The sequence below is a fragment of the Myodes glareolus genome, chromosome 26 (genome assembly GCF_982192425.1).
Source record: "Myodes glareolus chromosome 26, mMyoGla1.1, whole genome shotgun sequence".
Lineage (NCBI taxonomy): Eukaryota > Metazoa > Chordata > Mammalia > Rodentia > Cricetidae > Myodes > Myodes glareolus.
The window spans coordinates 21,615,273-21,632,384 of NC_142051.1; the positions used below are offsets into that span (position 1 = coordinate 21,615,273).

General features: G+C 36.1%; 1 protein-coding gene across 1 annotated transcript in view; it reads left to right on the plus strand.

Annotated features, from left to right (window-relative positions):
• Nav3 (neuron navigator 3) overlaps positions 1 to 17,112 on the plus strand; it is a 740,499-nt gene that overhangs the window by 394,653 nt on the left and 328,734 nt on the right. The window lies entirely within an intron of this gene.

The following is a 17,112-nucleotide window of genomic DNA, read 5'->3' on the forward strand; positions in this document are numbered from 1 at the left end:
TAAAGTAGGACTAAGACATTGCAGTTAAAGTTCCAGCCAGTGTGTTTCTGATTAAATATCTTCATTCAGTATTTTGTTACTTGTTTTTCTTTTCTACATTTCAACAAATATTTTTCTGTAGCCACTGTAAATATAAATTGACAAAATTAAACGTAAACCCATTTTCTAAGTTTTTTTTTCTTTTTTTTTTTATTAAATTATAAAAGTTTCCATTTCCGCCCCTCCTCCCAACACCCTCCCACTCCCCCCACTCCCTCTCCTCCTCCCTCTCTATCCCCTAGAGCAGTCAGGGTTTCCTGCCCTGTGGGAAGTTCAAGTTCCTCCCCCCTCCCTCTCACCTTTCCTAAGTTTTTTTTCTAAGTCTTCTCTTTGTGTCAAATCTGTTTTTTTTTTACTTAGTCTCCTTGTTAACAATGTATTAGCTGTTTCAAAATCATGTAAAGTGTGAGGAAAAAAAAAAAACTTTTGAATTCACATTTCCAGAAGCTAGAGAAATGTCCCTGTAGTAAACAGTTAAATTATAGCTCCACCAAGAGATCCTAGTTTGGTTCCTAGCACTGACATCATCCACCTGCAGTGCAAATGACAATGATCCCATGCCCTCTGGTGGTCTCAAGAGCACCAGCAGTCACATGCATATACTACTCACAAGGTGCACACACTTACACACAACACACTCACACACACAACACACACACAACACACACACATACAAACACACACAACACACACACACATACACAACACACTCACATTTATATTCACACACACCATACTCACACACACACTCACACACATACACACACACACTCACACACATACTCACACACACACTCACACACTCACACACATACACACACTCACACTCACACACATACTCACACTCACACACACACTCACACTCATACTCACACTCACACACACATAAACACACACAAGCTTATATATGTATACATAATCAAAATTTTAAAAAATATGTAAAATAAAAACCAATTTTTCCTCATCTAACAAGCAATAATAGAAAACAATTAGGTTCATGAAGTGAAAAATGTTTTTATTCAAAATTGCATACAAAAACTTACCAAGTTAAATATGCATAATGGAGGAATTTAAAGCTTCAACATTATATTGATTATTCTCAGTCTCTTAATGTATAGTGCTAATGTCTCTTCATTTAATTCTTCTTTATCTCTTCTTCTTATTGAGTAGGACTTATGAACTTCAAAAAATCATGTATTTTATTATTTCAGTAGTAGCTGTAACATAGACATCTATGTGGTATTTTCCTTTGTATGTTATCACAAAATTTATGGGTTCTGTTCTTTGAATGCTTCTGAGTTTATTGGAAAAATAACTTGTGTTAATAACTAATTAATTTATGATGAATATACTTTACAGGAAACGTTCATTTATCACTACCTGTTCTAATCCTTTGTTTATTTATATGATCAGTCTGTTAAAAATGGTTGCAAGTTTTATACCTAACCTTATTTTATCATATAACTTTATATTCTTCTGCAATTTTTTAAAAAGATTTATTTATTCATTATATATGCAGTGTTCTGCCATGTAGGGCATCAAATCTCATTATGTTTGTGAGTCACCATGTGGTTTCTGGGAATTGAACTCAGAACCTCTGGAAGAGCAGCCAGTGCTATTAACTTCTGAGCCATTTCTCCAGTCCCAAAAAGAGGCTCATTCATACTTTTTAAATTCCTAGCAAATAGTTGGCTCTTAAATATTGGCTGACTGAATGCTTATATCAACAGGGAATGCATTGCAAATACTCAGAGAAGGGAGCATTAACATGGAGCTGGAACTCTCTTAATCTCACATTACTTTTCCAGGAATATGATCTGCAAGTAGAATATCAAATCAGGAATTGATCTTGGACCATACTGTGGAAATGCCCCATTAGTTATTCGCTCTCAGATCACTGGACATCACAGGTTTATCTTTTCCTACTATTTTTATGTATTTCTGTATATTCTCCTTCATTACTTTTGAAGGAAATATCTCAGATATTAAATTCATTTCACTGAAAACAGCCCTGTGGAGAGAACACAGATCCCATTAACATGAAGGACTCAAGGCAAACAGAGTAATTATGTTTCTAAGCCTTGGACTCTAAGGAAAGTTTTGAAAGGAAATATCATGGACTCACAGGCCTCAAAACGTTTCAGTAAATAGCAGTCAGTACAACCTCATTGTTCTCACTAGGTCAATGATATCTTTTCTTGAGTATAATATAAACACAACTGAATTATTATCAGAAATAAGTCTGTGGCCTTGTTCTGATCAATATTATCACAAAGCTTCCTGACTCAGCGGCCACAGCAGTATTAGCAACTAATTTGGAACCAGCCTATCTCCAGGTACCCCGCTAGAGATGGCAGATTCCAGTCTCTGAGTATTTGCATGATCCCTAGGGTTTGAACAGGCCTGAGGTGCAAGAACATTGAAGAACCATTGTTCTAATAGGCCTGCAAATGTCAAACACAAGACTAATCGACATTTCCGGAGATGTGCCTCAGCAAAAGAAGCTGCATGTGTGTGAGATAGAGCCGATGCTTGAAGAGCCTCTGAATGTTTCCTAACATTTCCTGCCCTGTGACAGATTTCGCAAGAGTCCACTGTAAAGTTGTGTCTCCAGATCAGGCATTCTGCTTTTTCTGCAGTGGTCTGACGTTAAAGTCCACTCTAACCAAGCTCTCCACCATGCAAATTAAAGAAAAATAAAGAAACGCCAGGGTGGTGAAGATGTCTATTTGAAAAACAACACCAAGAACACACGAGGTAGAATTCAAAGGGAATAACTGGCTTAGAGCCAAGAAAAGCAAGCGATGTGTGGTAAGCATAGGCAATTAGAGAAAGATGGAAGGAAGGGACTGCAGAGGTGCAGAGCGCCATGTCTACTTAGAACTGCTTCCCCAGGAGCAGAGGCCTACTTTCCTCGTGGATGAGTCTGAAATTGCTCCATTAGTGAGACTCACCTGTGACTAAAAACCAGCAGCCCAAAAGGAATACTCCGGATGGGCGATTTTAAAGCAGGTCCAGGTGACTTTAGGGGTCCCTCTCGTTGAAGCTTATAGGCTGTGACAGATCACTGAAGGTGGGAACATTCAAGATTTGCTGCAGTGGGACTCCCACGTTTCAGGGAAGGGAAGGAATTTTCTTCATTTGCACAAGATGTTCCAAATTTACTACCACTTCAACAGGCTGTGCTAGGGGAGAGGTCCTTGAGTTCTGTCAGAGGGAAATAAGCTTGGCCCTGCACGCATGGCACTGTACTGCAGTGGGTGTTGGCCCTGAAGCTATAAGGGATCCATGTTCCAGGGCTGGTTATATTTCCAAGTCAAAATTTTAGGCTGAATAAAAAGGGGGAAAGGCAAATAATGTGTTTTAGTCATAACTGCTATTTAGCTCTGCATGGTCTTTTACTGATGAGATTAAAGTAACATTGTTTATATCAAAGCAAAAGAGCACTTCCCTGGGTCAGGAAAATACGTAAATGGATCAAGATGTGATTTCATTAAAGTCGTAAGAGGTGTCCTGTGAAGGCACTGCTATGTTATTATGCGATTATTTTTCTTAACCAGAATAACAGCACATGTATTTTCAGGAATATATTTAAATACTGAATATTTTTTAATCTTTTGGGAAGTCCAAGGTCTTTACAATGGTTAAATATTTTGAATATAATGCATTGAAATTCCTGCTTCAGCTAATGAGTGGCTCTCCAAAATATGGTCTCCAGTAAGTTGCAACTTTTCAAAATTATATCATAGTCCCATGTAATTATCACTTTATATTAAAATATCTTAGTTCTAATTTAAAGTGCGGTCATGGCTTACAGAGATGTCATAATTCATCACATCTTTTTACCCTTACAACTCATCTCCCCAGCATTTCTAAAAAATTACAGTGTAATTTTTAAGTTTGCCAAGTATGATCTATCAAAATGAGGCCTTGGTTGTAGTCCTCAGCAACTTCTACAGAGTTCAGTGAAATAATAACCTAATGGCTAAATAAAACAGGGTGAATGTCTACCAATATTTTATAGTGTTGAGACGCTTCATACAAATTACAACAGGATGAGACACTGAAACACAATATGTTTTATGTAAAATTGGTGTCATATATCAAATGATTTTTTAAAGACATGGGGTTAAGAACAGAGCACTCGGAAATATGAGCTGGAATTTCAAAGTTCAGCAAAGGTCTAATAAGAATAATTATGAATAAATTAATGGAAATTCAAGGTAATCCCAAACACGGTGCTGGGGAGATGAAGTTAGCATTTATTGAGATGAAGAGTGTAGATTTTAAATTGCTACAAGCAGAATGTGGAAATCTAGATTGTAATATTATTTATATATTGTACTCGTGACATGTTTTCTCCTATATTCTACATTCTCAGAACTGGTTGCCCCTGTGTCCATGATCCAAATGTAAGCTTTCAGCACAGTGTAGTGAGAGAAGAGGGTCCACTTTTAGGGAATTAAAGGCTTGTCAAAATGATTCGATGTAGATGCACTGCAGTGTCTTTGTTTTCACTTATATTTTATGATTGATTACTGAGCCACTGCTTATGGTAGCCTCTTTAATGGTGCTATTTGGCACATACTCTCTGTCTGTCTCTCTCTGTCTCTCTGTCTCTCTGTCTCTCTGTCTCTCTGTCTCTCTCTCTCTCTGTGTGTGTGTGTGTGTGTGTGTGTGTCTGTGTCTCTCTGTCTCTCTCCTCCCCTCTCTGTTGAGTTATTTGTATAGCTTTCATCCCGAAATTCTGAATCCCATGAAAGCACAAGTGAGAAATAAAGTCACAATGGAGCCTATTGATGCATTGCGATTGACATCATTCTTGCTCAGTGTCTGTTAGTGAATCCCATACACTCTAGTCAGCTCTATATATCTCTCCATACCTGGTAGGATAGAGCACTACTTGTGAATACATTGTTTTTTTTTCTGTTTAGCCGCACACTTACACCCTTCTTCCTTTCCTTCCCTAGCCAGAAAAGGAAAAGAACATGAGTTGTGTATCATAGGAAACAGGATGCCTAGTTTATCTGCAGCCAGCCTGTCACGTAGATTTAAGAAAGGTTTTTTTCAGCCGAGCTCTGTCCATGTTCAAATCTTGAAACAATAGAGATAAATTTATGGGGCACCATTTAGAGACAGTTAGCTGCTTTCTATGTGGTAACTGGTAGAAGAGTTGCTTACTGACCAACTGAACTGTGTGCAGAGATGGTTTTTCTATTTCATTTTATTTCAATCCTGTTAGCAAGTTTATATTATAGTCCCATATTCAAGGTGAATTCTTAGAAGCCCTTAATCCCAATTTCCTGTGTATGCCTTAATGATTCACTCATGAAAGACTTCTAGGAGCTAAGAGGCTGAGGGAGAAAGCATAGCAGTATAATTTGGATGGGAGAGCAAATCCACTTAAACCTTGCCTATATGAAACAGCTCGTTCTAAGTTTGCCTGTAACTTCCACATCCTCCTTAAGAGCCACTAGTAATTTTATAAGTTCCTGGAATATTCCATGACACAGTAGGAAGCCCTGTTCTCTGCCGGAGATGCTTTGTTTACATCAACTGCTTGGGAGTAAAATCCAAGAGGACAAACTGCTGAGTTTATTAGTCTAAAGCTTCCTTTTTTATTCATTAAATATCCTTGGGATCTCTTCTCACAAATTGCGATGCTTGGCAGAGCTTTTCTAGCAATTCTGTCAGGACCATGTTCTACTTTTTTTTTTCAGGGAAGTATCTCTCCCATAGTCCTGTTCTTTGCAAAAGCCAGATATGCAATGAAGTTAACCCTGCACCTCAATGATTGTTTTCATGACATGTTATTCTTAATATTTTCTTCTGTGTGTATACATTTGCCACATTGGCTACAATAACTCTTAAAGCAATTGATAGATGTAAGCTGTTAAAGAAAGAAAAAAAAAAGCAATGCTCGTCTACATTTATCTCGTTTTAGTATGAAGTGAGTTCACCTAGCTGAATGTATTTCTAAGTCCAGGAGTATATATGTGTAGTTTCTCAACGTCAGGAAGGGAGATGCTGGTAACTATAGGATTTGATGTTACCTTGCAAGACTGAGATAAGGTTCTTGAGATTAGCCAAAATCCAAGGAATTAGAAACTCATTTGTGAGCAGATAAACAAAGGAAAGATGACAAAGATTTGACATTTGTTTGCTGTTGTGGTTTATTTTGGGGGGTGGGGTGGGGCAAGTCTTACCTTATAGCCCAGGTTAGCCTTGGATTTCTATTTATCTCCCTGCTTTATAATCCCAAATACCACACCCAAACAACAAATGGCAGCAAAGATTTCTTCTTGATGTATGTAAATAGTAACTATTTAAAAGAAATGAAAGTTTTATAGCATAAACAAAATAGTGTGAATAAACTGTCAGATTAAACATATTCCCCCTAGTTTATTGGTTTTCCTTTTCCTTTTTTTTTTTTTTTTGTTTGTTTGTTTTCAAGACAGGGTTTCTCTGTGTAGCCATGCTGTCCTGGAACGTGCTTTGTAGACCAGGTTGACCTCAAGGGCAGAGATTTGCCTGTCTCTGCTTACAGAGTGCTGGGATAAAAGGTGTGCCCCACTACGTCTAGCTGAGTTTTTTGTTCGTCTGTTTGTTATCTTATATGATATTTATTCATTGCACATTTCAGATGTCAATAAATAAAAGCTCTCAGTAAAGTTAAAATATTTGATATTTGGGCATTTTAGTAGTAGACATATTACATAAAAGGTTTACATTTATATTTAAATTATACACATAGTTCTTTCTACATTAAAATGAATCATAGTATTTGTTTCTTACCTGTGTAAATTATCCCATGAAACCTTGTAGATTGTTGAATTTTGTCCAAGTGTCTTAAAATAAATTACTGCCTGGCCAGAAAACGTTTATACTTGACCTTTAACCCCCGTTCATAAAAGAAACATTGCTACAGTTTAAATCACATATTAAACTTCCCCACTGCTATTGTAATAAAAATATCTACTACCTCCTTTCATGGAAATCCAGGATATGTACATTAGAAATAGATTTGTTCTAGAAAGAACTGTGGAAACAAACTTCAACAGTGTGAGTGACTTCAAGCCTCTTTGACTGTCTTGTGGAAAATAATATATTCTCTAACGAGCAGTTTTAATATGTAATAGAAAACAGGGAAACTGGCTTTATGAGAGAAGAGACCTTCCCATCCCATTAGCATTGCGAAATTTTCCATTTGTGTTTGTTCAAAGATTTTGTTGTTGTTTTGCTTTTTGTTGCTGTGTTTGTTTAGTGTCACAAAGTGTGGAAAGTTGGCAGTGTCTTCCCGTCCTTTACTTTGAGTGTCCTCATGTTCAAGTTGTCCCCACTTCTCAGAGCATTGGGCAAATCAGGACATGAATCCAGGGGAGGATCTGCTTGTCTCTATCAGCAAAATATGAAGAGGGAACGAGACAACAACTTCACACTCCATCCTGTTTATTTAAGAGAAGAAACTTACGCAGTCAAGTTCAGAAACTGCTTCAGTGTTCATTTTGCTTTGGATAAAGGAAATATGTGTTTACGTTAAACCAAGCTTAATTCATGAAAAATTAAGGATGTTAAAGAATTGCCCAATCACTTTGTTATGCAATTTTTGATTACATATAATTTGTTAGAGTTTCAGAAGTGGTGTTTGTCCTAAACTTTGTTCAGTTTTGAGCTGAGTCCATCTCAGCGAATCGAATGCCCTTGATCCCACCTTTTTGGGGGGATGTGAACTTGTTATCCACTTTCCTAAAATAAATCAATGATATTTCTAGAGTCTCAGGCAAGTGTCAGTGAGATTTGAATTGATTGATTTCAAGATTCTGTCTGCTGTTGAAAAAGCTGGCAGTGCAAACTCATGACTGGAATAGACATTTCTGGGAATTGTTGTAATTACTACTAGGACGTACATAAGATTTTTGACATTTATTTTAATCATAAACATTTTTGTTTATATCTGAAATTATCATTAAAGTAAATATAAATATATTAGTTAAACTGAAAATGGCAAGTATTCCTTAAAATTTAAGCTGATAGCCACAAGAGAGAAAGGTTTATCTTTTGCTTGAGGTTTTCCACTTAATAGAATATTATCTTCTTCTGTTTAATTTCTTGTTTCTTTTAAATTTTGTGAAATTTCCTCAGTTCATTAAAAATATGATTAATGTATAAGGAAAATAAAATGAGATCTCAGCTTCTAAAGTTTACAATCTACAGTTGCAAGTACTCTACTTATATGTGTCCGTCCTCTAAATTTTTTTAATAATTTGGTGGAAACATGTGGAAAGAATAAGAAACAGAACATTTACCCTAAGCTCAACATTGCTAAAAATTATAACTTTATATCATCAATATTTATCGTTTCCTGGATACAGCATCATAGCTACAGAAGGAGAGAAAACTTATTGTGCTTTTAATTTATGATCATATTTATCATTACATAAGTATTTAAGACAAGAAAAAGATGTTTTAGGATAACAAATATGTGGGTTCATGAAACTTATAAGCAAAGGAATCATCAAAAACAATTGGGCAATGGTTGAGGTTGGGGTCAAGTCATTCTTCATTGTGAAATTTCGAGAAGAAAGTCTATGGATCGCATAGAAGCAGAGAAGGCATGATAGAATCACACCTCCAGTAAGAAAGCAAGTTGACCAAGAAACATGGATAGCAAAGTCAGTACACAAGTAAAATATTGATAAGCTGGCGACTGGGGTAAATGGTAGGAAACTTTTGTGTCTTCCTCCATGCCCTGGATTGGGTTCTGCAGCACCCAGAAGAGAGGACACACACACACACACACACACACACACCAATATTACAAAGAGAAACACAAAAGGAAAGGAAAACGGAAGTATCCACTTAGACTTACTTATGTGTACATATGTAAATGTATTTGCATATATATTTGGAGCTTGCATGTTTTGAAATATTAATCTTATTTTTCAATGTTTGTTAAACTTTATCTATTTGCTGTATGCAAGTGTGCACCCACCCATACACATGTACACATGTGCACGCGCGCACACACACACACACACACATACACGTGACAGTGTATTCTCAGGTCAGAGGATACCTAGATGGAGTTAGTTCTTTCCACCTGTCCTGTGGGCCCAGGAAATCTAACTCAAAGGGCTGTGCCTAAACCACTGTTTTTCTTTTAGTTTACCGTCAAAGTATAATGCAAAGCCTCCAGATAAAATATATCTTTAATTTATTTACTCAGTCACCACAAAATCCACACATAGTGATGGCAATGTTCAAAGTAGGCTACACATATTCTGGATGTGAGTGGGTTTCTGTAGGTCATTGCTTGAATACCATGTTACCTTTTCCTTCGTTTTGCTGCTCTTTTTATATCTCTTTAACTTTTATTGATTCTTTGTAGATTTCACATCATGTTTTCCCAATCCCACTTATCTTCCTTTTTCCTTGCATTCTCCCTCTGCCATCTCAACAACCCGCCTCAAAAAAATTTTAAAAGAGAAACCAAAGACCAAACATAACCAGCAAACAAACAAAACAAAGAGAAAACAAAAACAAATACAAAAAAAAAGGAGAAGAATCCCAGGAAGCTTTAGTGTGGCTGTTGAGTCACGCTTTAATCCCTTCATCTTTACTTGCAAGTGTTCAATCCCAGGAGTCATTGGCGTCATTGTCTGGCTGGAGGCTCCTGATAAGGAACCTCAGCAGGGTTGCTCTTGGTTATTCTGGTGTTGTCCTCTGTCTTGGAGACCCTGTTCTGGATCTGTAGGTTCATGAAGCGACTTTTCTTCATATCATCATTAAAGAAAGGGCATTAGAAAGATTTTTCAATTTATTACAATATCAAAATACCGAATCTTATCCTGTGCAAACTTTTTTTGTGGTAGTTTTCCTATAAATTTTTAAATCTGATAGATGAGAAATCTGTTTTGTTCTTCAATTATATCACAATTACTTCCACTCAAAATGACATTTTATTGATATATTTTAAGTTTTATGCATTAGTAAGTTGCCTGTTTTATCTTAATATATTTTGATGAGTATAATAACTAAAAATAACCACATTGTCAAGGGGACAGTTGCAAAATGGATTCCTTCATAAGCAGTCAGGATTTATTTTATATCCAAAGATATTTGAACTCATTTCTCAAGCCCAAACTGTTCTATTCAAAGTATTTTTCTCAATCTCATAACCATGTGTTAGTGTATGTGTATATATACACACATATATTATATATATATCAACAGAAGTGCTTCATTTAATATTTCTGCACAGATACTAATTTTCTTTATTAATATATTTCATATCTATGTCTTCTGTGTTATAGTTTTGTAGTACTGGAACTTATCCGTCAAATTATCCAAGTGATTTTGTTTTAATGAAATAGTCAACCCAGCTCCATATGGGTATGTTTTAGACTTGGCAGGAGGGAGGCACATCTCTCTGTGTCCATATGCAATATGATCCCAAACCTTAATGCATTTGCTTTTCATTTCTTTTTGATAGCTACAAGGCCTTCTGAATTTTACTTGGTCAATTGATGACTTCAGTAGCTTAGTACATGTGTGCCATAGAGAATGTGTAGGCCATTTCCAGTTCTCCCAGGCGTTTTCTTCACTTAAAAAGATCAGTTAACTATTATTGTGTCTTTTGTCCCTGTTGATCATCCCAATGTTTTAGCCAGTCAGTAAACTCTTCTTTTCCTAAACTACAGTGTAGGCACATCTTGGATGACTTTCTCTTCAAGTCCATCATGAACACAATACTTGTCTGTGTTCCATTTCCCCTCAGATGTTTCTGAACAACAATGGCACTAGTAGGTAATCTGGCTGAAGATATTACAAGATAGACCGTAGGATTTTATGTTTTGAAAATCAGGTGTAGAGACTCTTCTCAACTCTGCATCTACTTTATTTTTTTCTAACTTAAGGTCCTCAGTAGCTCTAAAGATATGCCTGCCATCTTAGCCAAACAATTTGCAACCCACAGGAATAATTTCTTCTCTAAAGTTTATGGAGGATAACTGAATTAAGAATAATCTGGAATAAAAATTTCTTGAGAATTAGTGATAAACTAACAACATTCACCATTTTTTCTTGTTTTAATGGCAGGAAAGAATACAAGTCCTAATTCTTGAAATTGAAACTATTATAGATATTTAGGGTTATACTGAAACCTCCCTCTTAACTTGAATATGTGTGCAGGTTATAAAACATTAGTCACCCATTAAACAATTGTCAAAGGCCTAGGGTCCCTGAAAGAAGTATGCCCTCTCGCTTGTGAAGGCAATATCTATATATCTGTGGGACAGACATCTCAAACAGAGTTGAGACATTTTGTTAATTTTGCAGTGTAAAAAGTTATTAGGCCTCAAAAAGTCTAGGGATGTTAGCTTCTTAAACAGCACAAGAAAAAAGAAATTGGAGAGAGAAGATGAGGTGAAGTAAGGAGGGGCACTTTTCATACCCCTACCTTTGTGTTCAGGCTTTTTTAGAGAAATGTCCTTGGCTATATTATGCTCCTTGTCCTCAATTCTCTATTCCACAAGATTTTAATTCTTCTTGTGATATAATACTGACATCCAGAGAACACTTACTTAATGTAGTCTTCTTAATATATATATATATACATATATATTTATAAACATATATATTTATATAATATATATATTATCTATATATGTGTGTGTATGTATTCTCTCTAATTCTTATTATGTCTGCAATTTTTAGGATTTCATAAAATGAAGACCTACCTATTTCTTATTCTTGTAGCCGCTAAGTAACTAAGTTGGTATCTGATCACAGAAGGATCAATTTAAGAACATAATTCTTCAGCTATCAAGTGATAAGTACTATAAATTATAGTTCTTAAATTCTAATGTATAAAGAAAATCAATATATTTAATATGATTTTTAGACTTGTGCCATCATTATGATTCTTGCTGTGTAGGTTTGGGTTAAGTGAGATAGATATTAGCAAGCATTCCATCTCGGTGGTGGGTTGCTGAACTGAGCAGGAGAAACCTCATTTTTGAATTTACAGTGTGTCATCTGAGTAACTGTGACCTTAGTTTACTAACTCCTTGAGAATGCTTTTCATTTGGAATATTTGAAGACAAGGTTCATTTGTGTTTAGCTGAGACTGACATTAAAATAATCCTTCTGTTTCCACCTCTAAAGGGCTGAGCTTACATGCATGTACCAACACAACTGAATCTGATTGACTTTTTTCTTACTTCTCAAACAATGATATTCATTAGAATGAAATAACGGGATTGGTACAGACAGGCACATGCGAGATTTTCTAAAAGTTGATTTTTTTTTTCTTGATTGGTTCTTGGAGGTAGACATTGTTTGATAGTGTTGGCTATGGTTCTTTTTGGTGGACCTTGTTGGATAGAGTTGGTTATAGTTCTTGGTGGTAGATAGTGTTGGATAGAGTTGGTTATGGTTCATGGTGGTAAGCATTTTTGGATAGATCTGGTTTTGGTTCTTGCTAGTAGATCTTGTTAGATAGAGTTGGTTGACAGTGACTATACTTTTCTACTCCATATTTTAATCTCAATATCATGTGATTGCATAGTATATCAAAGACCTTTTGAAATGAAAAGTAAATAGATACTTCTTTAAAAAAACGTAAACCCTTATTTTCCATTTTGATCATTCCCAGAGTGCCAGTGTGTTGTACTTCAAAATATTTTCTCAAATGTCACTTAATTGTTTATTGACAAAGGTGTTAATTATTCTGGCTTAATGTCCACATTGCAGAGCTCTGTGGAGCCATGTGAAGCCACGTCTGTCTTTCACATGATTTATTCTGGGTTCAGAGAAACAGAATAATCACAGAAGAATCCTTAGTTGGGAAAATAAAAGTTCTAATGATTTGTCCTCAACAGGATTTGGGATTATATTTAAGAATATTAAAAATAGAAATAAGAACCGTAAATCTAAGCCCTGTGTTTTAGTCCCATTCAACATCAGGTATACTTTTTTATCCTTTCAGCTTTTATACATTTGAGAGTCTCTTTCTGTATTTCAAAGGCAAGCTCATTGGTTCAAAGTCTGCCTTCTCGCTAGATTTCCCCCACCATTTCTTTTTAAAGTTTTGCCAGATTTTCTACTCAATTATTTTTAAATAATACTACACTGAGCTGAATGTTTGATTGCACATATTTTGCATGATATTCCTAGAATCCTTTTTTTCACACAAGCTTTATTATAGTTGGACCATCTTGTTTTCAATGTGAGGATAGTAAAAGGTACATTTCTTTTTTATATCACTTTAATACCGTGTGCTAACATGAACAATCTTTAGCTCAGTAACATAATAGTTTTTGGAATTTACACTGTTTTAAATGTTTTTTTAAGTATAAAGTAATGTACTTTCTCAGAGAGACCACTTCACTTCTCAGTCACAGCTTGTGATGGCTTCATTTTTATTATCCTATTCTATAAAGCACACTCATTTGCTTAAAAAAAATTCTTCAAGAATTCTGGCTTGTGCTCAATTTTCTTTAATGTTGCACCAGAAAGAACATACATGTTTTACTTTACCTATTATTGACTCTTTCACCTTATTATTTCTTCCTTAAAATAATATTTATGGTAATAGAAAAAACAGGCAAAAATATCATTTTCAGGAAAATCAGTGAATTGTCTAATTGCATAGCAAGATTATGTACTATAGTAAACCACCTATTAAGAATATCATTTCTTTTTCTGTGAGTTCAAGTCCAGCCTGGTCTACAAGAGCTAGTTCCAGGGCAGGATCCAAAGCTACAGAGAAACCGTGTCTTGAAAAACTGAAAAAAAATTAATTTGCTTCCTATAGAGCAATATATTTTCTGTAGCAATAATCATGATTATATTACTTGACAATACTCAAGCATGTATTTGTATTATTTTTCTAAAGACTTTGTATAATTCAATTTGTTTATTTTTGATGTTTTGAATATCAGATTCCTAAATAAGTAAAAATGCAGGAATAAAATCTACCTTTAAACATTTTTGAAGAATTATGTCCTCTTCCACCCATTCATTCACCTGTTTTCTTTCCCTCACCCTGCTTAACCCTTGATACCCAAATATTTGCTATGTTTTCCTACCACCTACCTATATTCTTCTGTCCCTTCTCCACTAAGTCATACACCAATGACTTTTTTTTTCCAGGTAGCTGGTTTCTGTAGGTTTCAAATAAAACTCACAAAATGAATTACTTGTAGCTAGGTAGGATCCACAACTGAGTGAGAACTTGTATTTGTCTCCCTGGCCCTGTTTTACCTCATGGTTATTCTTTTCCCACTTCTAGTTATTTATCTACAAATTTCATTCCTTTGCAACTGAATACAATTCCATTGTGCATGTGTGCCAGTTTCACTACCAATCCATCAGGTGACAGATGTGTAGGCTGATTTCGTTTTCTAGGCATTGTGAATAGAGTAGGCAAATTACATATGCTATTAAAAAGCCATGTGGAAACATAGTACTTTAAATTCTAATCAAAGGTATAATTTAAAAAGTAGACTTTAAAGGGAGCGAGCCCTTATGGCTAGATATCACTACTCTTAGAAGCAATTGATCCCAAGACAAAAATCCCCAAAGTGCCGCTTGTAGGGCACTTCCATATACACTGTTGGTTAGAGAGACCCCCAGAGATTCCAAAATATTATAGGTGCTTGCTATTAGTCTTGGTTGCCTACCAGAAGTAGATCCTATTGCTTATAAGAGGTAACAAATCTAAGTTGCGAGATAGAGAAGACTGAGGCTGAATCTAAGCTGGAAACGTCCTCCATCCTGGATAGCCTTCTTACTTCCTGAATGTACTGTGCAGTGTCCTGGGAGAAAAGGTGAAAGACCTCAGATGTCAACTCTACAAACACAATGCCAACTTCTCGGGCAATGTATATCTATCTGTACAATAGTGGTATAGCTGTTGTGGGGATAACCAACTGCTCTCTGAATCACAGGAGGAGATTCATCCTCCTGTGAAATTACAGGACCTAACAGTAAACTCTCTGTAGTGTTTTTCAGCTAAATTGAAATAGTATAAAACTGCCTTCTAAATGTGTTTGTTTATACCCATAGATAAATGCTACACCCTGACTGAATAAAAAAAAAGTCTCTCTTTGCAGTAAATAGTGGTGACTCCAGAAACCTATGACTGCCAAAATACTAAGAAGAAGAAACAGGTTATACTTCATCTTTAAGCAAGACATAGTTATCACTGTATACAGGACTCTGTGGGAAAGAGGGCATAAAGAATATAAGAGAAAGAAGGGTACCCAATGCCATCCTGAACTCATGGCTACTGCAGTTGCCTATACTGAGTCTGAGCAATACAGATGCCTCAGAGTTTAGATATGGATTGAGAAGAGGCTGAGGATGTCATATCTCTCACTGTGCAGCAATCGGCAACTGGTAGATTCTGGGAAAGGGGGAGTCATTGCTTCAGTACCAATTAATGAGCACCACCAATTGCCTTGATCAAACTCAGTAGAAACAAACAAACAAAAAATCAGCCAAACAAACAAACAACCCAGAAAAATGTGACTGAGGTAAGTTGTCAGGAAATGGATAGGGTGTGAGTTTGTGAGAGGAGAAAGGAACTGGAGAACGTGACCAAACAGAATGTATTATAGACGTGTATGAAACTGCCAACAAATTTAATTCATAAAAAGAGATACACAAAGGAATTCTTCAATAGAAACATGAGAGATACAAAATAAAGTTTGTCTTATTGGTAGGAACTACTACCGACTTATCACTATCTTCACACAAACACACACACACAAACACACACACACAAGCTTTTTTTAATTAACCAGTGGGAAGTTTTCTGTGTGTACATGTATTTCTAAACAATGATGCCTGCATATTGCATGTTTTCTTAGCACAAATCCTTGTGTGCAATTAACAAACAGAAAATCTGATATGATTATAATAGAGCAATTTACAAATTGGATCAGTTTTATTCAATGAGTAGAGATTTGGAAACTGTTTGGGAGCATAAAACTTCAAGTGGGGTAACGCTTGGAAGGCTGTTGTCAAACTGACTTTTCAGAGAGCTTTTAAACTTTAAAGGTGAAAACTCCTCTGTTTTCTGATTCCTGACTTCGGTTTCATCACTGAAATGAGAATCAAAATTTCCTTTTTGTTATCAGTGTAATTTGGGTTCCTGCTTTTGACTCTTTTTTTAATTGACTTTTATTGAGCTCTACATTTTTCTCTGTTCGCCTCCCTGCCTCTCCCTTCCCCCCCTCTTAACCCTCCCCCAAGGTCCCCATGCTCCCAATTTACTCTGAAGATCTTGTCTTTTTCTACTTCCCATGAAGATTAGCTCTATGTAAGTCTCTCTTAGTGTCCTCACTGTTGTGTAAGTTCTCTGGGATTGTGGTTTGTAGGCTGATTTTCTTTGCTTTGTGTTGATTCTTAGTCTAACCAATAAAAGCAGAGTCAGAGGAAGCTTAAAGACAGTCTTATTAGAGTCTGAAGGTGAATCAGTTGGGCAGGCAAGCTGAAAATCCCAACAGCCGCGAGAGAGAGGAGATAGAGAAAAAGTCATGACTTTTAAGTTACAGGTTAGAAATCGAGTAAGGAATTCCAAGAGTTTGGGGGAGGTCATGCTGGAAATTAAGGAACTGAGGAGGACCTGGGTTCAGAAGGCACCTGATTTCAGGCTCCTCTGTCCTGGGGCAAGGACCTGTAGCAGAGACATGTTATTAGATAGAGAAATATGATGGCTTATTAAGAAAGAATGCTAAGATGAGAGTGGTCTAGTGAGCTGAGGAAGGAACCCAGTTAGAGGACATTTATAGAATGCCAACCTTGCTAGTTTTGATTTGCTTTTGCCAGGTTGTAAAGGATATCCACTTTTCTGCAAACTGGCTTCTTTAATGTTCATCTTGATCTTTGCGTTTCTAGTCTTTATTCTGCCCCATTTGTACAAAGTGCAGACAATACATTTGTGGATTGCATGTGATTCCAGAGGTTACTTCCGCTAATTCCCGATGTGCTTAGCCCTGTAACTGTCATGGGGGCATGGATGTCCTGGGAATGGGAACATCATCCTCGCATTTAGAAATCACAGTG